General features: G+C 44.3%; 1 protein-coding gene across 3 annotated transcripts in view; it reads left to right on the top strand.

Annotated features, from left to right (window-relative positions):
- Positions 1-26,713, top strand: part of CTDSPL (CTD small phosphatase like) — a 404,110-nt gene that overhangs the window by 83,053 nt on the left and 294,344 nt on the right. The window lies entirely within an intron of this gene.

Here is a 26,713-nt window from a genome sequence, read left to right as displayed (position 1 = left end):
ACAATTCCACAACAAGGGTCCCCTTCCCCATGACTTCAACCTGCCAAATTGTACTTGATTTCAGTCTTTCAATGTTCAACACAACGTGGTGCTTTTATTCCTCCCACCCACCTTTCTTTCATGATCTTGCCCTCTTATTTCGTATGCTGTTTCCAAATGGGGACTTTCCCTACTTTTCAGATTGTAGCTTTGCCCACAAAATATTTCATTCAGATTTGTATTCAATATTTCTTAATATCTCATTCTCATGTTTTCATTGTATTTTCAAATGTTGAACTTCGGGGCTTTGAGTTCATTCAGTATTCAATATATTGTTCAGGACTATGTCCAATTAGTTTCAGATCACTCGACATTCATATTTGACTTGTTTCAGTTCGGTCAGCATTCTCAGATATGTTTCAGTATTAGCAGGGTGGTCCGAACTGACTGTTCCCAGGATTGCACCCAACCGGTTGTGCGTGACCGCTCTCTACTGAATCGCAGGTTCTCTGTTCGATCCTCCTGGATCCACGATCTTCGCCTTACTCGTGGCTGCCACCGAGAGCTTCCTCGCTCTCCCGCTTGCCGTCGTGGCTGTGGGCTTCGGGCTGAGGAAAGCTCCTGCTATAGTTATCGACAACAGGAGCTCAGCCGGACGGTTAGACCCTCTCGTGGCCCACACTCTGCCTGGGTGTCTCTCTCCTTCTCAGGACTCTCGCAGCTCCCAATTCTCGTTTCTCCGACATGCTTCTCTCCAGCCTGTTCCGTCCCCTGCTCCCCTCCATGGTGTGCTGCCCCACCTCTTATACTCCCTAGGAGTGTTAAAGGTCCACAGGTGTGGGTTAGTAGGTTTAATTGCATGACCTTTATGCAGCCTATTTGTTGGACATGCCTGACTTCCCCACTGGTATTCTTTCATCTCAGTACTAGAGTGGTGAAAATACCTACTGGTGTTCACTACTCCTGGCCACATCTTCCTCTTCCCAGTACTGTAGTAGGTTGAATGAGGAAAAGTGAGGGGGAGCTAGTTCACAGTAGCCCATACAGGCTGTGGGAGGGCTATGGTGGTTCTCAGAAGGGAAAGGGGGATACTGTGTCTCGCCTGTTCTACCCTTAAACCTTCTCTTCTTTACCCTCTTTTTTGTGCTTCTGGATTGGTAATCTATCCTGTCATTTTCTTGGTCAGTGGGACAGGGCTAGCAATATTCCGTAACTGCATCTGGTATTAAGGGTTTCTCCTGAAATGGTAAAGAGGGCTACAGTGTTTTAACCGATGGCATCGCATTTCCAATCCCCAAGACCCTCCACCCAGGTGTCGGGATCCAAAAGCGATGGCCTTTCCCTGGCCATCTGAGAAGAGGACCCAAAGGGAGTAGATATGTAGACTCTCTCAGGTTTCTCACAGTATATATATGAAAAAGAATCAAACCTGGTCCCTCACTCATGAAAATCCCCTTGAACATGCCTTTTGATTCGTCTGAACAATAAGTCTCGTAACCCAAACTCAAGTTGAGAATTTTTACACTACTCGCACAACAGCAATGTGTTCTTCTACCACTGAGAAGAAATCATATACACCTTTGAGAAACATTGTTGCTGTCCGGATCCTATCACATTACCAGCAGTGGGGGGTGTTCCTGAAGCACCTCTAGGAACCTGGGTGCTGATCATTCAGGACATGATCCAAAATGTGTGTTAGTCTTAGTAAATTGCATACCCTCATTTGTCTTCATTTGGTAACCTGAAGGAGTGTTTAGTACAGTTTTCTCCACTCCATGATTATCTGCTATCATGCTTCAAAATTGTGCACTAGTGATAGGTGAGGAGGAATTTTAATGGTATGAAAAATGATTTATGCCCCACTTACATCGTAGGAAATTTTTGTTTTTTTTCCTCACTTCTCCTTCATGTTCCTTCCCTGGTTCCACGGTCATCTTCTCCGCACTTTATGCCGGAGCACCAGGGATTTGTGTCTTGTTCTTTGTGTGAATGTCGTTTCGCAAGGGCAGATCCGCATTTGTCTGGAGTGCTTGGGCCCGGAACATTGGTCGGACTCTTGTCTCTACTGCAACTTCTCTCCGTCCGGGGACTCCAGCGTTGGCTCGTCAGGTAGGAGGAAGTGTTCCAATGGCTTCCTCCTCCACATTTACAGCAATTCATTGGCGAATAAAGGAAACGTCCGGTTAGTTCCTTCCTTTTTAGGGCACCCCGGCCAGGGGACTCCATCCCGGGGTCTTCTGTTTCTGGGAGTTATCCAAGTGGCTCTTGTACCAGGGTTCTCCCTGAGGGGTCCCGAAAGGGATCTAACCTTGATTCCGGAGTTTTCTCCAAGGCTCCCTGTGAAGGGGCTAAAACGGCTGGATTTTCCTCTGAATGCCCCATCAGGGGGCTAAGGCTAAGCCCAATGTTTCTGGGGCTACTTCAACCAGGGTTATTGCCAAGGTTTCCCAGTCTGTGACCAAACATACCGAGCCTAGGCTCAAGTTTTTCTGTAAAGGGACTAAAAATACCGGGGTCCCACCCGAGGATCCACAAATAAGGGCTATTATCAAAACCAGCAGGATAAAGGGGCCCCATTTAGAAACTCTGGCTACCGGGTGTGACCCTAAGCTTTCCCACAAGCAATCTTGTGGTCATAACGGTTATGCCGAGGGGGCAAAGAAGGAGGGCAAGGGCCCTGAGTCTTAAAGCAATGGCCCTGACGAAGCTCCCTCACAGAGCGGTAATACTTCTGCAGAGACTAAAGGGGCTGAAACGCGTTCCAGGTATTCTAGTTCCCTGTCGGAGGGTTACAACTGATTCCAAAGCCCCTACAATCCCTGTGGTGACAATGGCCTAGCAAAAACCTGTTACGCAGATCACTTCAGGTGTGACAAAATGGCGGACCAACCCATGCGGCCTGTTCCACGAAACATGGCTAATAGAAGCCCTTTTTGCCTGTCAACTGACTGGTTTACAAGGTTTCTGTTGCCACACAGTCTTGCTTCCTCCTATGACCGCTCCTTTTGTGGATCCAGCTGGAGGAGGGCCATCTTGGCAACTAGCCTCAATGCAATCATGCGGTTATGCCCCTCCAGAGCGGCCTCTACCCACTCTTCTACCAAGACAATCCTCTGAGGACGCGTTCTTTGGCAGATTCCAATCCCTCATGCACTCAGACCCGATGAAGGCTTACTTTAAGGATCTATTCAAAGAAATATATCCTAAGCCTCTCGAGCCACAACCTGTTCCTCCTCCTCAGCAGGTTTCAGTAGTGCCTCCTCTGCTTTCAGTGGAGCCCCCTCCTACACTGCCACCATTTCCTTTGCTTTCACCAGTTTTGAAAATGCATATGCCCAAGGTGTCTGAGGTATCACGTGTCGTGGATCGGTTTCCTGTTCCCGACAAAACAGACAAGGAGCTCGCGGAGCAGGAAGACCTGCCCCACTCAGTCAGAGCTTTTCATGACCGGGTCTTGGATGTGATGGTGTTGCTGGAAATTCCAATACCCGAGCCTCCGACTCCACAAGAAGGAGTTCTCTCGGGAACATTAACTCTTACTGCACAGGAACGCACAGGTCTTTTTCTTAAAAACAATGTGCTATCTAAAGCCTGTAAGGTCCGGGAAAAACCTAATTTCTGGGCAGCATATAAATAAAAAAATCAACACTAGCTACAAGCTCCACTCATCAGAGGACATACCCTTTTCTTCTTGTCTGCTCCCTTCATCAACGGTAGTGGCAGCAGCTATACTCCAGCCTAAGCCTTCTTCAACATACTCCACGGCTGCCTCTCAGGGCCTTTCTAAGGAGGACAGAATTCTACATGTTATCGGAGAAAAAGGGTTTTCTGCGCTGAAGTTATTCTTGCAGTGGCAAACCTCTATCTGTGGCGAGACCTTTTGGAATTTCAAGATTGTATCCCACAGGACAGGCTAGAAGATTTTAAAGAAGGCCTGTCAGATGCCAGATTTCTGGCTCAGGACCTGCTGGATTCCGCTGCCCATCACGTAAACGTGTCCCCTTAGGGCCTTATTGTTGGAATAGAAATTTCCCGCCAGGCATGGCTTCACGTGACAAAGTTCTCAAAGGAGGTTCAGGACAAGGTACACAACCTCCCCTGTGAAGGGAAAGTGCTTTTCCATTCCTCCGACGATGAACTCAACAATACAAAGGCAAGCAGTTTGACAGCTCTGTCGGTCCTAGCAAATCAACCTCCAGCTAAAGCAGCCTACACGCAGAGGTCGGGACCCAGACAAGGTCCTTTTCAGAATGTATGTATTCACAGAAGCTTTGAGCATGCCAAGCAGAAGGTTCCTCTGGTGGGCCTCGACACAAGCAGCAAAGACAAAATTGGCTGTTTTTTCTCTCGTTCATCAGCCTCTTCCTCTGCAACAGGCGGTCTCGACCCTGATAAATCATCTGAATGATGTTTTCCAATGGTCACATGAGATTCCGGGGGGAGGACGCATATCGTCCCATATGGAGTCATGGAAGACCACCATAGAAGACAGATGGGTTTTGTCCGTCGCCAAAACGTGCTTCCGCCTTCCCCTCCTTCATACACCACCTTCTCACCCTCATCTTCAGCAAACTCTGAGCCGAGGTACAAAAACATCTGAATCTCAAAGCGGTTGAGCATGTTCCCTTGGGGAGACCAAGGGGAGGGCTATTACTCGTTTGTTTACAGTGCCCAAACCCAACAAGGCTGGCCTGCACACTATCCACATCCTCTCCAACTTGAACCTTTTTCCTTTCCCAAGACAAACTGCCGGATAAGGTCCTCTCTTCGGGAAGGGCAATTGACTCAGTGTGCATCGGAAATACCTTCGGTTTTCCGTGGGAGTGCAACATTTCCAATATCGAGTGTTGACGTTTGGTCTCGGCTCGGCACAGCGTGTCTTTACAAAGATGATGGCGGTCATTGCAGCGTTCCTCAGAGTGCAGGGAGTTCATGTCTATACATATGTAGACGATTGACTTCTGCAGAGTCCTTACTCCTGGGCTGCAATCTTCAGTCTCTCCTCCAGCTCCTGTTCAAACATGGGCTGTCAGCGAACTGGCGGAAATCATCTGACGGTTGCTCAAGACCTGATATTTCTAGGTTTCTGTTGGGATACTGTCAATGCCAGCGTTTTTCCTAATGAAGGACAGAATTGCGGATTTATCAACCACGTGTTGAACTTCTCCCACTGGTCAGCCTTGTGTTTCGAGAGACTCCTTGGCCCAATGGAGTCATGTGTTCTAGCTCTGCGACTTGCATGACTGTAAATGAGGCGCACACAGCTAGCGCTGTGGAGCTGCTAGTCCCAAGCTTTGGATCCAGACTCCAAAATAATACTGATCCCCTTTTCCATGACGTTGGATCTTACATGGTGGACAGCCTCCACCTTCTTCCAGGAGCCTTTACCGCAGGTCACGGTTACGACAGACTCCTCCCGTCTAGGGTGGGGAGCTACATTGGGTCATCTCGAGGTCTACGATCTGTGGACGTTGCAAGACAGGATGTCTCATATGAACTACCTAGAACCTTTGGCGGTTTTCCTGGCATTTAAAGCTTTCCATCTTTCTATCATCAACAGGGTAGTGCGAATTCACACTGACAATTTGGTAGTTATGTTCTACGTCAATAAACAGGGGGGCACCAGGCCACCTTCTCTGGTGGATCTAGCTATCCAGATTTGCTATTGGGCAGTCCAACACAACGTCTGGCTACAGGCTGTGTACATTCCGTGCCAGATCAATGTTGCAGCAGATTCCATGAGCCACTAGTCTCTGGCGAATTACGAGTGGGAAATGAACAGCGATGTTCTTGACAAGCTTTTCCAGCAATGGGGTTCTCTGACGGTGGACCTCTTTGCAACTGCAACCAACTGGAATCTACCACTCTATGCTTCCAGGGACGGTCTCGGAGCATCTTTCTTGGGAGATGCGCTTGAGATTCCGTGGGACAGCATCAAGGCTTATGCCTTTCCTCCTTTGCCGTTTATTCATTCTTTGCTCTGGAAGCTCAGGAGTGCCTCCATCTGCACTCTCCTGTTCATAGCTCTTTTGTGACCAGCCACGTTCTGGTTCTCGGAGCTTCAGCACCTATTGATATGCGACCCAATCAAGTCACCGCAGATCCCCAGTCGTTCGCACCAGAGCAATCGCCAGGTGTGGTACCACTCCCCACAATCCTTAAACTTGGGACCTGGTGCCTGAGTTCAGGACCATAGCGCAGTTTAACCTGATGGACGATAATATGCGCATAACCCAGGCGACACGTAAGCACAAGATTGCAGTACAAAAGTAAATGGCTTTGTTTTTGTCACTGGTGTCTTGCTAAACAGCTTGATCCTCGACCTGCTTCTATTGACTGGGTCTTGTCTTTTTAAATCAGACCTTGCAGCCTCTGGCATACACGTCTTATCATGCAGAACATATCTGTCAGCCATTGTAGCTTATCTTTCTACAGATAATTGATCTTTTTCTCTGACAAACTACGGAACTTATGGTTCTCTCCGGGAAAGCGGCCTTCTTAAATACAGTTACATCTGTGAGAAGAATAAGCAAGCTTCAAGCTCTCTGTTGAACACCCGTTCTTGACTTTTCACAAGGATAATCCTTCTTTCCTTCCAAAAATGGTCTCGGAGTTCCACATAAATCAGTCAATATCCCTCCTGGTTGAACTTGGTCTCAGATGCGGAAAGGGTTCTATATGGATGTCAGAAGAGCTCGAACGTTTTATCTTGACAGAACAAGCAATTTCAGAAGCTCTGCACAACTATTTGTTACTTTCGAGGACCCAAAAGGGAAACCGCCTTCAAAAGCGTCCATCACGTGATGGATCGCTTCATGTACCTCAGAGGCTTATACAAGTGAAGGCCTTGAACCCCCAAAGCACGTTCATGCAAATTTGGTCTGTGGCAAAGCGGCTGCGGTTGCCTTCCAGAAATATGTCCCTTGGGAGTCAATAACCAAGGCTGCTATGTGGGCTTCCCCCTCAGCTTTTTGTAGACACTACTGTCTTGCCCTGAGCTCCCGGGCTGATGCCCAGTCTGGCCATGCATAAAAACCTGTTCCAGTAAGGGAGATTTCCATCCTCTCGTTTCTTTGGTCGGTGCTTGGGAATCTCCCAAAAGTATGGAGGAAAGGGGACAGGACGTAGGAGTATAACAAAATGACTCACCGTAATGACTACCATAATCCTAGTCCATAGTCCCCTTTCCTCCATATGCCCACCTACCGTCCCCTCTAAAAAGTTTCCTCTATTTTGCTAACTGTCCTTTGACCTTGGCAATAGAAAAGGACTGTAGGGCATTGCGCGGGGCAGAGCTCAGGAATCTGGGGTTACGGCCACGTACTGCAGCCCGCATAAAAATAAAACCCGGAGAAAAGGTAGTTTTGATGCTTCAAAGTGATCTGGTCCTGTCCCGAAGGACAGAATGTCCCAAAAGTATGGAAAAAAGGGGACTATGGTCTAGGAGTAAGGTAGTCACTATGGTGAGTAACTCTGTTATTATTACAACACCTCTGACCCAGGTCTGAAAACCCAAGACATGGGCACACTATAGTTTCCTCAGGGGGAACTTGGCGGTGTCAACTGGTGCAATGCAGTATAATGTTGTATACAAAAGTCCATGTTCTTAGACCACATTGGCCCAATTCCAGGCAGGTATTACAAATGCAGATATTACTCTAAGGTTTAGAGCAAAGTTATTAGTGACTCTCTCTAAATACATAACTCATACAAATTATACTACATCCAGCATCTTTTCCTATGCCAGTCTTTAACGACGGCTAGGCAGATGTTCAGAAGGGACAGCATTTCACACACTGCTTTGGACAATATGTTGGGTTGGTTTAACAAGATTTCTAAGATGCTATAATGAAATGCCTAAAATAGCTCAGCAAAATGGCTAATTGTATTTAGAATAATGGCACCATTAGTATCATAAATGTTGCACGTCACTCTAGTCATGAACTTTAGGGGGCTCTTTGGAACAGTGTGCCATTTTGTCAACACACTATAACAAACTATCATTTCATAGTCGATAATTTGGTCTAGTTAACCAAATACATGTTTGTCGGCGTAGTGAAGTAGGGAGTGGGAGGAGGCATGCCGTAGAGAGAGAGTAGACATTACTTAAATTGTAGACTATCAAATGATAGTCCCTATATAGTTCCCTTCAGAACAAGACTCTACCGTGACTGAGAAGCAAAGTTGATGCCTCACCATCTTAAGGGAAAACCTGTCTGAGCAGTTACACCATGCTGAGTTTCCAGTTTGGGTTGTTTGTGGTATTTAAATAATATAATGTTCTCTGGTTTTAGTCTTGACAACCTATTGCTGCATGGTTTATTACCCTCCCTGACGCACAGATATCTTACCTGGCCTGTGTGGTGTTGGAGATAAAAAATCAGTTTACAGAGGTTCAGTAGGGCAGTCCTCATGGATTCTTGGAACCCACATGTCTTGGGGTTCAGTCTGTGGACCTTGAACACTGCTAGTGCTGTTGAACCCAAAACAAACAGGGCGTTAAATGATTTAAACCCGGGATCGTACATTGCCTTGGGGGGAAATCTTGAACCCATTACCATGGGATATTATTGAGGAAGGAGGTGTGGGAATGAGCCTAGATCATATTGGATGTTTATGGGGCCCTTGAGGGAACATTCACTCACTTTTGTTTTAGACTTTCAACAAGACTCACATTGGCTTCTATTATTGTGAAGGGTGTTGATTCAAAGATCACAGCAGATGCCATCAGTGATCGGAAACCCAGGATCTTACATGGTGTAGAGGGAGCGGGAAAAGCAGGGACAGCGATCTGGGCAAACAGCATTGCGGAGACCTTAAGTGAAGCGTATGAGGCAGAGAAAAACTTGCTGGGGCTTGAGGCACACTGGTGGGTAGAGGAGGGGATAAAAAGGCATACAAAAATACAGCACCCCCAGAGGATAGCATACAGTAGTTTTTATCAATAGACTCTCTTGCACTAGAAATAGTAAGATGGTTATTTTGTGCTAACAATGCTCATTCCTGCTTCTGTTATTCACTGAAAATATGTACCTATTGAGACATGCTTTCAGCAATATGATAGGATCACCCTACTGTTAAAATGATTTGGCCATAATAAATATTGGAAGCCAAAAGTAAAAGGCACGTTTATTTGAGAAATTTGGTTTTTACAATTGTACATGCTGAAAATCAACCAACGGATTGTTCTTGAAGTATAGGATGTGACCTAGTTCAAGTAATCCAGGATAGGCTGTGCATCTCCAAAAACGCCTATTCTTGATTACTTGCATTAGGAGACATTCACATTCACAACCAGATAAGAAGTGGGCAGACGACAAGAAGATTGGCCTGTTGATGTGGCGATTTTAACCATCCTTAAACTCATAACACCCACCAAATGGAAAAGCAGTCGTCCTTGATTGGTTGCTACAGTTTTGGCAGCATGGCGCTAAGAATGCAGTTTACTTTATTTAGAGCATTTTAATGTGTATGTTTGTTTATTTTTTTCCATCTTCTCTCTCTCGTAACGATAAGGTCTCACAAAGAGTTTGGGTTGACTAAAGTATAACTTAATTTCTAATAGATTGTGTCCTTCCACAGATTCCTCATCTTAGATATATTTGTATCCTGCTTTGCAGTCTCTAAAAAAATGTTGATTGCAGGGGGTGCTGTGCATCGTCAATGTCCCTCGATGGTTCCCATTCCTGCATCAGGACGTGATGTGGATGATAGTATAAAAAGCACCATTTCAGCGCATGCATAACGCGCTCTCTGACTGGATCGACTCGCCTCAGCAAATTTCTTCGAAAGTCATAATATTGTTTAATACTTTAGTGATTTTATCAGAATGTCTATGCTGAAAACTGACTTCAAGAGATATGTGGACAGTGACTCGAAGATCAGTCACTGATACGCACAGAATTTGTCTCTGGTGTTCGGTGAAATTCATGAATTAATTGATCGCGGTTCCTGTCAATCGATAACCAGTAAGGCCTTCAAGGAAAGGAGTCAAGCTCGCCCTAGGCCGGTGTTAGGCAGAATTATATGCAGTACCCTTTGGGAACACCACACACAATTAAGACTACAAGTGACAGTACAAATTCACCTTTGGTACAAGCATGTACTACACAGTAAAGTGTTAGCGATGGCTGAGCAGCCAGACTTATCTCAAGAGCAAGTGAGCAGTATCAAATAGTTACACAAAGGACAGCAATTACTATCATTCAAGCAAACGCTGACTCAAGGTTTCCAAGTAAAAGAATATACATTAATTTATTCTTTAGTTATATAACATTTCACTATCATAAGCAGTTTAAAAATCACAATCTTAATACACCACACCACTCCCAATAAGTTCCAGACAAGTTAAGCTCACAAAATGAAGTGGGAGCAAAATGGCACGCCAGAAATTCAATAGGGAGGGAACGACAAAGTTAGGCAGAAATTGAACCACACCAACACGTAAGTACTCAGGGCAATTGAGCAAGAGGAACTACAGTGATAGAATAAGGGAAAAAAGGCTTCAGGCCAAAGTCACTAAGTCAAAAGTCTTTTGCTCAAGATCACACAGTTCAGGGTAGTTTGCGGTAAAGTTCGTGCCACGGGTTCCGGACAAGGTTGGTTTGCAGAAAAGTAAGTTCAAAGAGAAGAGAAGGGCAAGCCCTCGGATTGGAGAAAGATTTCACGCACTTTCCCTGCGGCTGAACGAAATGAACAACCGGATTTGCACAGTACTTTAAAATGGAGAGGTAGCTGAGGCGGACATTCCTGGTAGTCCAGCAGGCTCAGGTTCCTGAAGCGACTGCCGGACTGACACAAAGTAGGAAGACTGGAGGGTCCTGCACCACCCAGGGAAGAAACCGGCAGCAGAGCAAAGCAACAAATAAAGGGTGTGCTCCTTAAAACCCAACCATGGTCCAACCTTCCTGACTATCTGGCCCACTGTAGCTCTGTACAGCGAATTCGACCAGAGCAGGGGTCCTGGCTTGAAGTTTGGGCGAACTTTGTTGGTCCCACCAGCTCAAGGGAAGAGGATTCCTGGAGGATCTTCTCTGTCGTTGGAGTTCGAGGATTCAGACCTGCAGCAGTCTTCACCAGGCGGTTAATTCGTGGTAGGGGTCCTCTTCCGTCAGCTCCTCGTCGGTTTTTTCGTTCCAGTGGTGACTCTGCTTTTCCAGTCCCAGTGACCTGCTTTTCTTTTGCAGTTTTCCCCCATTCACACAGCCTGACTGTGAATCACACAGCAGAGTGGCTGTCCTGGCAAGGACAGTCACCCAGCCAATCAAACAGGAGTGCGACTTGGGTTACCAAGGGAATCCATGGCAGGGGTCCTAAGACCCCTCCCTCACATCCTGCCTACCCAGAATTTCAGGCGCCTTAAGGAGGGCTTCTGTGCAGAAGCCCGCGAAAAGACGGCGAACAAAGGGACCAAACCTGGTTTGGCGCGCAGAATAGAAAGCGAGATAGACTTTAACAAAAAGAAATGGTGAATAAACCCAGCCGGAGCCGAAATAAAATATATTTGGTGAAGCGGGTTTATGTTCAAGGCTACTAAAATAGCCTAAAACAATACCATGGTTATTTAAGATAACCGCAGTAGAAAAAATAGGGTAGTTGCCATTGCCACCAGCCAAGTCTTGATGAAAAGGGAGCGAAACAGTGCTCCAAGATAAACCGACAAAAAGGGATAAGAATTAACCCTTTCCAATACTCCATGTAAGATGGGTTGTACTGGGTCTGTGATTTAAAGAGACTACATAAAGTTAATGGCAACTTTACATGTTTCTGGATGACAGTAGTCAGTCCCAGAAAAAATGAGTCAATGGGAAGTCTAAAAGACAACCCTGTGTCACTGCACTGAAGGTGCTGTCTAACACACATAAAAATTATGCTCCAGAGCCCAAGATCACACAAATTGTAAAAACACACAAAGCAGAGCACGTGTAAGAGTGGGAAAAAGGTCAGTTTCAAAATCTCATTCTTCCACACCTTCAAAAAGAAAATCATCTGAATGTAGGAGTTCAAACAGAGCCAAATTTCCCAAAAGGCCCAAAAAACTCTCCTAACATTCAAAGCGATCTAGATCCAGAAGTGATTCCTGTCACTACTCCTCCTCCTCCTCTTCATCTTCACGGAAGAAGAGAAAGAAACAATGCCATCGTTCATCATCTTTAGATTCCTTGCCCGAGAGATGTCCGGTACAATTTCCCCAAAAGACTGCTTTGGCTGGCGAATGGGAAAGTTTTAGTGAGAAAATGTTGGAGGTATTTTCAAGGGTGCCCCCGGCTGGTTTCTCAAAATAGCCTAGGAAGACTATTGATCCCACTGCGTCCTCCAAGACCGGCAAGGAATCGAATAATGCTTTGATTCGCGTGCCCAAAAGCCTGAGTCGAAAGGCCTCTGAGAAGTCTACTCGAGTAACGTCGACCACTGAGTTAGCATCGAAGTAAAAGGCTTCAGTGACATCCTCCTCGAAGGAGAAGTCGAAGGGACCATCCATGTCAATTCAAACCCCAATCTAAAACAGATTTCTTTAAGTCCTTTGGATCAATTTTCGAGTAAGGAAGGAAACATCCCATCGGGTATGCATGTGTCATGGCATGAGCTACGGCCACTCTTGCACCCACTGAAGGGCACCATAGACACACATCCAGGCCACCCATGGACCTTCTTAATGGGGAAGTTGGAGGCAAGGAATGACCCCCAAACACTGTGTGGGATCTTAGACTACCATTCTTTTAAATCCCCAGAGACTTTGAAATCTCACAGGATTGCAAGCTCTTGGGCTCAATTTTGATGGGCATGATTATATGTACCCACCGCCGGCACCCAGCTAGTGCTTAGTGCTCAAGAATGTGACTGCCCCACCTGGCTCTTGCTGGGACCAACATCAGCTTCTGCTTGGCAGGTCCTCCAGCCTGAACCAGCCCTCTAGCCTGAAACATAACCTGCAAGAGGGAAAGGCAGTGGGGACACCTACCTGAGACTTGGTCTTGTTCCCAGGGCACCCGGCATGGGCCTCACTGAGGTTCTCACCAGAAGCACCCTGCAGAAGTCGTAACGGTTGAATAAACGCTGCTTCTAGAACTTTTGTTGCTGTAATTTCATTTGCCACAGTACTTGCCTTACCCCACACAGAGCAGGGGAAGGGAAACACACACAGATCAATCTCTTATGCCATTGTCTTGCAGGACCACCCCCATACCTCAACCATTGCGCGGAAGGGAGGGACGGGGTTGGCATAACCCTACACCTCCAGCGCTAATCCCACTAGTATCTTAAAGCATGCCAATTGGGATTAGTGTGGGAGTGGTTGGGACTTCCACTGCGCCCCCATATTTACCGGAGCATAGCAGAATGTTTTGGAACACCAAATGTTCCACAGAAATGGATTTCAGATCAATCTCGACGGCAAAGGACATTACCCAAGATGATCTAACAGACGTCTTTGATAATGGCCCTCTTAAGGAGCCTGTGCTGCCCTTCCTTACAGAACTAAAGAACCCAATAATGAAAATCTGGAAAAGACCAGACACCACATCTGCTGTAACTAAAGAGTTGGTGCAAAAGCACAAGCCGTCTTCTGTGGACCCTGATTTCCTCTCTTAAGTATCCAACACCAGAGAGCTTAGTTGTGCAGGCAGCAACTACAACTTCAAAAGCCGCAGCTTATCCAACCATCCCTCAAGATTGACAATAAGCGATATGACGCCCTTGTAAAAAGGGTTTTTTAAGCAGGAGGCATGCTGTTAGAAGCCATTAACGTTTCTTGTGCACTAGAAAAATAACATACACATTATTAAAATGTGGTTGCATAAACTGCGGAAAACATTCCTGAAGGGGAGTTGCAAAAAGGTTTTAATGACGTAATTAATGACAAAAAGGAGGCTACCTGTCAATCCCTTCAGTCAGGACTAGACACATTAGTTTGCATTGGATGATGCATGGGGTCTAGTGCAGTAATCTGGCATTTTGCGTGACTGTGTAAATCTGGCTTCACCCCCGACATCCAATAAAGGCTTTTAGTTATCCCTGTTCGATGGTTCAAACTTATTTGGTCCCAAGGCAAATAGCCTGGAGAACTACAGGCTTCAAAGGCTGCATCAAACTCTCTGGGGGCAGCCATCCATCAGCCACAGCAACACCCACTTTCGCAAATCTGGCGAGGGCAATCCTTTTGCTATTAATCCTCCTTCAGTCAAAGGGGAAGAGGTCCGACAAGTCAGAAGCAAGGGCAAAGAAGGTTTACACATGCCACTAGAGGTTATGGAAAATAAAACTGTTCAGGCAGCAACCCCCTCTTTACCTTTAGCAACAACCACAACCCCAAAACCTCTCTTAGCACTTTGATCACAAGACCCGGTTGGTGGCAGGCTGGCCCAGCATCTGCAAGTATGGCATTTCATTACTTCAGAAGCAAGGGCAATGCAGACAGTAGCCCAAGGGTACTGACTCCTGTTTTGGAAAAGGCCTCCAGATTGCCCCTCTAGCGAACTATCACTTTGGGATCCAGATCCGTTCCTCCTACATGAGATTCTTTCCCTGTTGGAAAAAGGTGCCACGGAGAAAGGTACATGTAACGAAATGGCACCAGGGCTGGTACTCCACCTTTTTCCTGGTCCCCAAGAAAGGTGGAGGGCTGCGCCCCATCTTGGAACTGAGGCGCTTGAACAAGTTCCTCTGGAAGGGCAAATTCAGCATGGTCAATCTTTTGCAGATGCTCCAGGGCATAAAGATCCAGACCCGGATGGTGTCCCTCGATCTTCAGGATGTTTACTTTTATGTGCCTATAGATCCTAAGCACAGAAAGTGCCAGAGGCTCGCCAATAGCAGTTCTCACAATCAATTTTGAGTTCTGCCTTTCGTGCTCACCCCTGCCCGGGGGACACCAAGTTGATGGCGGTAGTGGCAGCGAATCTAAGGAAGGAAGGGATTCCTATCTTTCCCTACCTGGACGACTGGCTGATCAGAGCTCGTTCTCTCGAACAGGCACTGGAACATCTCAACAGCACCTGCCACTTCCTCCAAACACTGGGCTACTCCCTCAATTTTAGGAAGTTCCAGATGACACCTTCTCAAACGCTTCTTTATTGGAGCAGTCCTGGATTCTTCCTCGGGAAAGGCTTTGCCTCCTGAGTTGAGGGCTCAACAAATCATGCAGATGATAATGAGATTTCAAAACACCCAAAATCTAGCGGCATTCAATTCTTTTTTTGTTTTTCTTCCTTCTTGCCCTCCTGGCATCCTACATTTTCTGGGTGCCACAGCCCTGTTTGAGGTTTAGGTCTCTCAGATCCCAATGGTCACAGTTCTCGAGCACAAGAACAGGCCTTCTTCAGGCCTTGAGCAAGGTCGCCCAGGATCTCCTGTCGTGGACCTGTAAGGAGAACATGATGATGGGGGTGGGTGGAGCCTTTTTGGCAACCCTGGCCGGAGAAAACTATAGTCGTGGATACTTCTCTAGTGGGATGGGGCAATCGCATGCATGCGCGATCTGTCAAGGAGAAGGCTTTGGTCCCTTGCAGAATCAAGACTAAGCATAAAGCTTGTATAGCTGAGGGCGATCAGACTGGTGCCGATATTCTTTTTGCCTGCCATCCAGGGAAGAACATCCTGATAATGACAGACAACATGGTTGCCATGCATTACCTCAACATAAGACGTGGTCTAGGGTCACTGCCACTGTGCAAGGAAGCAATGCAGCTCTGGATTTGGGATCTACAAAACAGAATATATGTCGGCTTTTCACCTAGCTGGGAAAATGGAATACAACTGAGGACGCTTTGAGCAGGGAGAGCACGATCTCCCACGAGTGGGAGTTAGCTCAGGAAGTCCTTCTAGATATCTTCGCCCTTTGGGGTACCTCTCAAGTGGATCTGTTTGCGACCAGTATCTCCTGGAAGTACGACCTGTTCTGCTCTCCTCAGAGAGGAACTCTGGGGGATTTGTTTGTGGTGCACTGGGAATTTCCACTCCTATATGCTCTCCAATCAGTCCCCATCATCTCTCATGTAATCAGGAGGTTGAAGCCGTATGGAATATCCGTTTTCCTGATTGCCCTGGATTGGGCCAAGAGGACGTGGTATCCGGACCTTCTAGACATGTCAGCCTGCCCTCCATTCTGTCTTCCCCAGAGAGTGGGTCTACTCTCGCAAGAGGGAGTCTACTTCACTCAGGAATCAGAACACTGAACCATCATGCCTGGTTTCTGAGAGGCTAGGATATAATGATTGGGACCTCCCGGAAGACATTATGGAGGTGTTTTTGGCTAGAAGGCCAGCAACCAAAGCCCTTTTGAACAAGTTTTACAGCTGGTGTAGAGTGAAAGATAAAGTTCCTTTCTCTTGCAATACACCTATAATGCTTTCTTTTTTACTGCACCTAGCCCATCAGGGGCTACAGATGGCTACCATTAAGGGATACTTGGTGACGTTATACATTTTCAAACGCACACTGGAACAAGGCTGCTATCAAGATGCCTATTGTGAAACAATTATTTAAAGGACTGACGAAATACATTCCCACTGGTCCCTTTTCTTGTTCCAACCTGGTATTTAAACCTAGTACTTACATTTTTAATGGGAGTGCCTTTTGAGCCACCCCATAACTGTCCTTCGTGTAACTAACCTGAAAACCATCTTTTTATTAGCCATCACCTAGGGGAGAGAAATTTCCCTAGGGGCCAGGATGGTGTATCCACAGTACAACAATCCCTCTGAGGGTGGTGCGCAGGGGGTGGATCCCATGGGAGTGGAAGCCCCTTGTCAGATTTGGGTCAATCTTCCCTATAAAATGCTGTATACCCCCTCATTATAAATCCTTCCCTCTTTACCAAGAGCAAATCCTTCCTCTGCATTGCTAGACAACTCTAATATGCTTTATTGGAAAGTTGATCATTATCACACAGAAAATGGGAGTAGGACACATAAGACTCATTCACCCTACCCCTATTTTGATAACATTAGTACTGGGAAGACGAGGGCTAGGAGTATGAGGATTACTCTAGAGAACGATAGTGAGCAGTCTAGTCTTACAACGTATTTTATTGGGCAAGAGCAATTCAAAATACATCCTGGGAGTCCAAAGCAATGTCAGCTGTGAGGCCAGTGGAGATTCAGCCTCAGGTGAGGAACGACCAGAGACGCCAAACCAGCAAACACAGTGAAGGAGTGGGCGATGCCGTGCAGGGAGGAGGGAGAGAGACCGGTCGGAGTCCAAGACGGGCAGACTACGTGACCCGCTGCCCAAACAAATCTTTGGGCATCTCCAGATCCTTTGAACTGCTGCAGAATGCAAAGGCGCTCTTGATGAGATGTGGAAGGGAAGGCAAAGAAGCTGTGAAACGCAGAGGGAAGCACCCGAACGCTGCCGGAGCCTGGGGCATACGTCCCGCTGCTCGGAAGACTCGAACTAAGCAGAAAGGAATGCGAATAGACTGAAAGGGACTAGAGAGAGGTCCGTGGAAGCTGGGAGATGAGAATAGAGACCAGAATCGAGGTTCTGGGATCCGGAGAAGCAAGAGGAGAGAGCAGAGTATGAGGGTCTTAGACCATGAAAAGCCATTGCTAGTGTCGGACCTGCATCCATGTGAGATCCAGAGAGTAAGAGGGTCTGGGACCCTTAGAGCAGAAGAGATTAATAAAGAAGAACCTTATGCTTGTCAGGAGAGTAAACCAAGCTCTGTAGAAACTGCATTGCGAGTCTGCGACACAAACCCATATGATAGCCCAAGAGTCAGAGGGCCTGGGCTCCTAAGCATAAAGGAGTTTGATATGCAAGAACCACATGCTTGGCAGGAAAGTGAACCAAGCTGTGTTGAAACTGTAAAGAAAAGTTCTGTAGACCAGGCAACGTTGCGCTTATCCAAGTAATTCCTAAGTTTAACAATTGAGTTAATCCAATTCTGATTCCATATACAAACACTAGTCATCCAAAGTCCAAAAGATTGTTCGTATGTTTCTTCGAAATTGATTTTATCAAGTTAACCAAAACCGCTGACACGTGTTTTGACCCATTCAGTCCTCATCAAGGTGGATAATAGTACAATATGACTATCAAAATCTCATAGATGTCAGACCAAAACTAATCTTCGTCCAAAAGCCGTCTCCTCACCATAGTAGATCCACACAATGGGAGATGTACACGTCTCCGTACTTTTGGTATTCAGAATTGAAGTGGAATTGACTTGCTCTGGTATCCCATTCGTTGTAGATAATCCTCACACAAAATGTAAAGCCCCATCCCATAGAGGTGTCTCTCCATCAATGTAGGGATGCCCTTTGCGGGTTCATTCTTGCCGGCATCCTACGTGTCTGCAAACGCTTCGATGGGGCTTTACATTTTGTTAGAGTATTATCTACAAAGAATGGGATACCAGAGCATATCAATTCCACTTTCATTTTGAATACCAAAAGTTACAGAGACTTGCATCTCCCATTGTCGGGATCTACTATGGTGAGGAGGTGGCTTTTGTATGAAGATTAGTTTTGGTCCTTCATCTATGAGATTATGATAGTCATTATCAAGGCGGATAATAGTCACAGTGTACTGAGTGGGTCAAAACACGTGTCAGCAGTTTTGGTTAACTTGACTAAATCAATTTCGAAGAAGAATGCAAAGAATCTTGAACACATTAATTATAATTTGTGGAACTTTGGATAACTAGTGTTTGTATATGGAATCATGATTTTAATTACTTCATTGTTAAACTTTGGAATTACTTGGGCAAGCGGAACCTTGCCTGGTCTAAATAACTTTTCTTTACTATCTATGATCAGGCAGGGGTTTAGCCTGAATAGACCAGACTTTGCAGCTATCCACAAAATTGTGTAGTAACTTTACAAATCATATGCTTTAGCACACCACAGTGTCTGGTGTAACCCCACAACAGTGAACAATTGTGATGAAACTGCATTGCGAGTCTGGGACTCCCCACCCATATGAAAGCTAGAGAATAAGAGGGTCTGACACGGGAAGGATAAAAGTGATTGATAGGAAAAAAACACATGCATTGCAGGAGAGTAAACTAAGCCGTGTGTGCGTGCGTGCGTGCGCGCAAATACAGGGTCTGGGACTACAGAAGTGGAAATACTTAGACTGACAGAGTTTGCTGGGTAGAGTTTGGCAGGAGAGTGAACAAGATCTAACCCTTTGGTGAATCAGAGAAGGGGATTCACAGAAAACTTGGGAGCTTGTCTTATACATCATTAGGAAAATTTATGACGATAATAGGACAAGGAGAAAAGCCGCTAGCTTGTCAACTGGAACAAGAGTGAATCAAGCGGAAAGGCGCTACACCCTGGACATTGGAACATTGTGTCATTGAGAGAGAATATTTGCGTTATTCATTGACTACCAAAGGCATTTGAAACTTTCTGTTGATAAAGAACTTTCATCATCACTTAGGAGAAGGAAACATCCTTGCACGTTAGAATTCAGTTGTTCGTTTTAGGGTCAGAACGAAGCTATTTGGACACGACAGTGACAAACGTTTTATTTGACATCCTGACATATTCCATAGTTTACTATGAGGCAGGGAAACCCCTCTTACAGTTAGCAACAGGGAGGCAGTTTTCCAACCTTTTTCATTTAATAAAGGTGTATAGCCCAAACAATGTCACCACCATGTTAGAGCAATACGTCCTCACCCTTACAGTGAGCTACAAGTCTCGCCCTGCAAACCACTGTTTACTCTATTTTCTGAGGAGAGGTTTTGAGGGTTTGTCACTCCTTCCTTCCAAAGATGATATCTGAATTTCATCTGACATAAAAGATCACACCACCATTTTCCTACCCTCCTCCTCAGCCTTCTAAGGATGAAGAGAGGTTACACAGGCTTAACCCGAAAGGGGCTCTTAGCTTTTACATTTCAAGAATGTCAACCATCAGTCAGGATGACCAACTATTCATTGGTTACACTGGTCACAAATTAGGCCAAGTCGTAACCAAGCAAACTCTCATATTCAATCATTATATGCATTTCGCAGTATGTTACTTCGTTGCTGGGAGAGCTGTCCCTGACAAATTAAGAGCCCATTCCACCAGGAGAGTGGCAACTACTTTGGCTCTACAAAGGGATGTACCAGTGCCAGACATTTTCAATGCCACAATCTGCTCTTCACACCATACTTTCTCAGAACACTATTGATTAGGCACCCTGTTCATGCTGGGATGCTTACTTAGGAAGAGCGGTTTTGCTCAATATTATGCACAGTATTATGTGCCAAGTGAACATTTAAAAAAGAAAATCCCTCTCCCAGCTCCAAAACTGCTATGGAAGTTTATCTAAAATGAGTAATCCTTGGGAGGAAATAATCCATTAGTAAAATAAATTACTTACCTGTGGTAATGTTCTTTCTGATGGATGTTCCTCCCACAGATTCCTCATCGCCCTCCCAACCTACCCTTGTGATTTTGGGTGAATTTGTGTTCCCTTCTCTCTTTCAACGCCTATGTGGGTTGTTTAATTCCTCAAGATGGCTCAGATGAGAGGGAAAAACTAGGAACTGAGGCAATGGGCACAGTGTATGCTATTTATAGCATCATCGAGATACCATCTGAGCGTGGGCATGTTAACCGCTTAGGGACATCGACGACACATAGCGCCCCTGCTCTTGAAAATATTTCAGAGACTGCAAAGCGGGATACACATATATCTAAGATGAGGAATCCATGGGAGGAACATCCATCAGAAAGAACATAACCAGGGGGTTAGTAATTATTTTTACTCTTGGAAGCATTAAGGTTTAAGTAGTCCAACACCTTGAAGCAGTCTTCATTGTGTATGATTCCCATCTCTTGGAGCAACCTAGCAATGTTCTTAAGGCGCTGTTGGGCACAGGAATTTAGGAATACGTTGAAAAGGGTTCATATTATGCATCCATACCGAGTGCTGGCAACATAAGATCATGTTTTGCTATTTAAACAATTATAAACTAAAACACAGTTGTGATTATTTGTATGAATCTATAATAGGCTTTCATGCTATATCACTGCATATTTTACCAGAATGTAGGGATGTTCTAAGGGGCATGTTATGCATCAACATTGTGTTTTCTTTAGTAACCTGAGGTACATACGTATACCAGCCATTTCAACATTCAGAAATGTAAAAAAAAAATTGTCTATAGTTTTCTTTTAAATAGCAAAATTAACAATTGCCTTTTACATTCTTATGTCAGTCCACATGGTTATAAATTGTCTTGTTTTATCAGTCTGCAAGTTGTGACTGGCGCAAATTGCATGCCCAAATGCATGCTTATTCACAATGAAGTAGAGTATGTTCACGAGCAAGTTCCTATTCTTGAACAGGGGAAGGGGAAAAGGAAAAAAGAAAATAACATTTTCGCTGAAAGTGGGGAATGGGAAAGGTAAAGTGTTTGAGTTAGAAAATTGTATTTGTTTCTCATGATTTAGGCCAAGATTGTGATTTTGCAGTTTATTTTTAAACATTTTGATTTTGTGAATCAGTTGCAGATATTCACACGCAAACTGTTTTTTTAATGCAAATATATTTCCACTAAAAACGCATTGGGAATAAGCCCCAAAGACTGTGGGACTGATTCATGGAAGTGTTTTATAATGGCGCAATCCCATAGGAAAAGGTTCTGTGAATCAGGGCCTGTGGGTGCTATTGCTTTAGGCGATTGCTTATGTGGTTTCAAAGTGTGACTTAATAGAGATGTCAAAGAATGTATTGGAAATTAGAACGTCAACCGGCAAAACCTGAACGCAAAGTTTTAGGCTTGCTCTGTGGGAGTTTTGATAAGTGCCTTGTTACAGCATATTGTGTAATCCTCTACACCTTGCTCAAAGTACATTTAACTTAAAACATATAAACAAATTAAATTCTTTAAATATTAGGCTCGACTTTTTTAGTGCTAGTTTGTGAATATATTGTTAGTTCACTAAACAATTTCTCTGTTATTGTTGGTCTGTATTGCACTCTTTCTGACCTTTTGGCTTTACCAAGAAATCTTTTACAAGGAGTTTCTTTCACCTTGAAGTCACAAATTTAGATCTCTTCCAAGTTGGAACTGATAAAATGTCATTGACATCTTACAATTTGTTTTATCGCCTGTTTGATGTGAGTCGTTGTTAGACCACACCTTTTTTCGGTGGTGTCTACCTAAAATCTCAGATGCCGTTGATCTGTGTTGGCATGCTTGTTGGTAATCGTAAATCACTGCTTTTTTATTCTGTTATTGGCTCAAGACTCGATAGGAAAAAACGCAGTTGTAAATTAAGAGAAAGAAACAATTTAACGGAGACAGTGTTAACAAAAGTACAATGTTGTTCCTTATTAATGCTTTAACGTCTGCCAATCTAACTATGAAAAACTAAAAGCTTTTAACACCCATCCTATTTTTACCTTTTTGTGAGCATTTACATTCTCCATTTTGTGTGCTTCCTTCAATTCTTTTAAAAAAAAAAAGGAAGTGATGGCTGAGGAGAGGAAATGCGAATAGCAGATCTAGTAAAGCAGCAAAAATGCAAGTAAAAGGTTTCATATTCTTTCACCTAACATCGCTAAAAGTTCATCTCTAGTAATCCTGCCACTCTAATCTCAGTGCTAATAATGGCAGCAGTAGAAGTAGTACCAGTATAGTCGTCATTTGATCAACAGGAGGAGTAATGGAACGTTGTAAAGCTGTGGATATTACTATTAGTAATAGTACTATCATTACCAGTACTACCAATTAGGGTGATATTATAGTATATTACGAGTAATAGTGCTGGCAGTGGTAGTACTAAAACACTACTTGAAATATCAATACTTAGAGTAGCTACAGGAATCGTACTACTAATGATAACTGACAATACTAGCAGCATTAATACTACTACTAATACTAGGGATTGCAATAGTAGTGCTGCTGCTACAGCTAGTAATAATGCTGCTACTGATGAGGCACGATTACTATTTGTGTAAACTAGTTACTGGAAGGTAATCAAAAACGCCACATATTTAATTCATGATTTTGCTGTTCTAACTCTGTGGACTGAATCCTTTGCATCTTCCTTTTTCAGGGTTGGAAGGCAGGTCACAAAATGGGGGACAACCTAAGAGTGAAAAATGCTTACAAGGGTATTTAAAAATAAGGCAGATGGGAAGAGTTTTTCAAACGATAAAGGTTATTCGCACCAAATAAAACACTTTACTTTGATAAACCTGCTATTTTGCCCTTAATGCTCAGTCATACTGGTGGAATCTGCAATATATTTAAGTTTTCAGGAAAGTTATTTTACAAATGTTAGAAGCCGCAGCTCCTTTCAGTTTCTCTCCTATCACCTCGCCAAGCATCCAGAGATGCAAGTTCCTCTCTAGCACAATGTCAACAGATGCCTATTTTATTAAGGAACTTACTCATAATTTCATATTTTTGCATCATGCCATCCATATGATGAAGCATTCCAGCTTTAATTAATATGTATTTTTAGCTTGCTTTTTAAACTTTAAATTCTTGAACAGTGTACCAAAACTGTTTTCCCTTTGTTTTGTGTTGAGTCCCTCAGAGATTGTTTTGTTTATGTAAAAGTGGGTTTTCCTTGTAAAAGGACACCGGCAGCAATAACATCACAGACAAACAACAAGAGAGGAGGCGAGATGGGCCGACTAACCACAACCAAGCACATAGGTAGATGCCGTCAAGCGGAAAGCAAAGAGTCACACCAGAGGCTCCAACAAACTGGCCGACTTACTAACCCACCTCCGCTTCCTGCTTCTCCAACATAACCTACGCCACTACACAAGACCTTGGGCTACACATAAACACACCAAGAATCAATTCTTTGTTCACACCCACCATCTCTGAGATGCTAGAAGCACACCTAGAGTGAACCACCCCCATAAAACCGTCAACAATGCAAGCACCGACCAAGACACCTGATAGTTTTACAGGTACGGCCACCCGCGACTCTGGATCCCTTAAGGACACTAACCAGTACGCACAACCACAACCCACCCCAACATCACACAACACACTAACACACACAATAACACACACCTGAGGCACTCAGCCTTACCCATACGGTTACAATGCAAAGTGCCTCCTGTACCAACTCCCACATGCAAAACAACATTCAGACGCAAGTTCCTCCTGGTTCTGAACCTATCCTGTCCTATCTTCACTAACCTCCACACCCACCTCTCTTGCAGAGCCACTCGAGCATCTGGAGACTGCCCATGGGTGGTAGCGGTGCACAGTATAAATCAACATAGCATAACATATTGGAGGAATAACCACGAGCAAAGCCTGCCACTAAACTTCACCTTCATAGTAAGATGTGAGTCTACAAAACCGCTCAATCACATGGTTTGCAAATGTTGTAGTGTTAGACAGTCTTTCTTGTGACTTTGTACAAATGGGAGCACTATTAGTAAGCACCCTCCCTGGGGCAATGTTTCCAGAGCAGAGACCTGAATTCCACTGTCGTTAAAAGTGAGTGAATAGTGTTCCCAGTGGAATTTAATGAACAGGCTCCATGCCCTAGAGTGTTTTGGAAAAAGGCAGGCTACCTGAAGCTGTTCAAACATATCAGCTTGAGGGAAGGTGAACAAGCAGGACTAACTCTAATCTTCATTTAGCAAAGACACACCTGGCTCTGATGATATGCACTGCAAAAACAGATGAGCAGTGCAGTAGATAAATGGTGCTGTTCGCATTACTTTGGAAGTGCAAAACATTTATTCACATATGTGAGAAAAAGTTGAACAGTTTACAGAACTCCTATGCGTACAGTAAAGTATTGAGTATCCAGGGTTGCAGAAGAGGAACTTTTCTTGTAGTAGTACCTTTCCTACAATTGTCTTCTGTACCCAGAGAATACACTCCACAGCTGCATCTGTTAGGTCGCAAGGGCTTGCACTGCTGTTTTACTGTGGAGTGGTATTCCTTAGATTCTAGGTTGCACTCATGGTTACTGAAGATGAACATATGGTGAAGATGACATTGCAGGTTTATTTTCTTGCACTGTGGACTTCTGTTGGAGATTGTTGCAGATTAAGTAAAATCACCTGTCACAGACTGTATTGTGGGTCACAGACTGTATTGTGGCTACAGACTAATATTTCTAGGAATAGCACAAGAGATTGGGACCGGGTATGGTGGCTTAGAGTGGATAGAAGCTCATCCTAAAACTGTACTGTAACACTGGAAGAAAGTCGCAAATTCCTGAAAAACATGTATTTAATGTCTTGACCTAATTTGTCTTTGGGAATAAGATTGATATAGCTTTCTTGATTATCCAGAAATGTAAGATAAGCACATACTAGGTGTCATTCCAGACGTCTCTTTGCACATGTTTTTAACCAGACTTCTTTACCCTTAAAATCCAACTGCCATCGTTTGACCTTTTTCCAATTAGCTTCCAAGCTGGACCTTAAAACAAAAGGGATAAAACTTAGTTCAGCTGGCAGATGCAGGCAGCAGGCTGAAGCAATTCAAATAGGCAGCTAGCACCATCAAAACTAGCCTAGTGTTAAAGCACTTGATCACTGGCTCCAGACTGAGGGAAACATGGAAAGCAAGCAGCTCAGTTCCATATGGAGAGCCAGTTTGTCCATATGCAAGATCCTTCAAACAATCTGGGTGGAGGGACCCACAGGGTACAATCGGCACTCGGGTAGACCATACATCCTCCCAGCGCCAGTCTCCAGAGAATGATATATTACCTGCTTCTAGGCTTCTCTTCTCCATTGATCAATGCATCCCTGTAAACTGGGAGCCAGCAGTGCGGCATGCTCTTAATTTCAGCTGAATTCTGCCCTTTGGACCCCCTGTATCAGAAGCTATGTAAATCACTTGGGTTGCTCTGTTGCTAATGCAATCTCTGTGCTAAGTGCATTTGCTCAGGTTTTTGCCATGAGAATGTTTGATAATTTGGCTCCAACTTGCTTTTTCAATGGTTTTCTCCTTGATAAACTATGAAGGCCCAAAGCCTATGGCCTCTGTTTGTGTAAGCACTCAGCTGTGCCTTGTGGATGAATGCACGCTGTATACACCTGCTCCAATTAACTTGTATAAGAAAAAAAACATTCATGTCCCGGCACTCTTGTGCAGAGTGGTACATACTCTTATGAATTGCTAAATTATTTCTCCAAGCATATATCCGGCATTCTATAAACATGTTATAGATAGTTATGCTCAGTGAGACCACCTTACAAGCGCACTACATTTAGCGGTCATAGGTGGGTGAGATTCAAACAAAATATTCATACTTGACCGACGGTCATATTGTTAATCCTGTTTTGTTATGTTTCGGTAATTTAATTTTTTTCTTTTGCATAGAATTATTCTTCAATTAATTTTCATTCATAATGCAACACATTGTTACACTTTTCTTTTAATGCCATATTTTAGAATGAATGAATGTAACTGAAAACTAAATAAGCAAATTGTTAAGGCCGCACATTTTTTTTAAAAATGTTCCGTAAATAGGCAATGCTTTTGGTAATCTGGTCCTGATGCACTAATCATTCTGGGACAGAGATGCAGCATACGATTGAAGGTCACATGGTTCGTCTATTTAGAGGGAAAATACATGTTTCTATAGTTGAAATACAAATGTAGATTGTTCAATTACATGTTATTTGGGTTACAGATGACCTGGAGAAAGAGCATGAATATAAGAATGCTGTTTATAACATGTCTATGAAAAACAACAAATATTTGCTCAAAGAAATAAATTGGGAATTATTGTGAAAAATAGCATGTAACGCACAATCTTTCTGCAACAGAGTGCATAGACATGATCA

Source organism: Ambystoma mexicanum, chromosome 2q, assembly GCF_040938575.1.
Source record: "Ambystoma mexicanum isolate Mex_15411 chromosome 2q, UKY_AmexF1_1, whole genome shotgun sequence".
Taxonomy (NCBI): Eukaryota; Metazoa; Chordata; class Amphibia; order Caudata; family Ambystomatidae; genus Ambystoma; species Ambystoma mexicanum.
The sequence above is the reverse complement of the archived record's forward strand: the minus strand, read 5'-3'. Positions and strand labels throughout refer to the sequence as shown.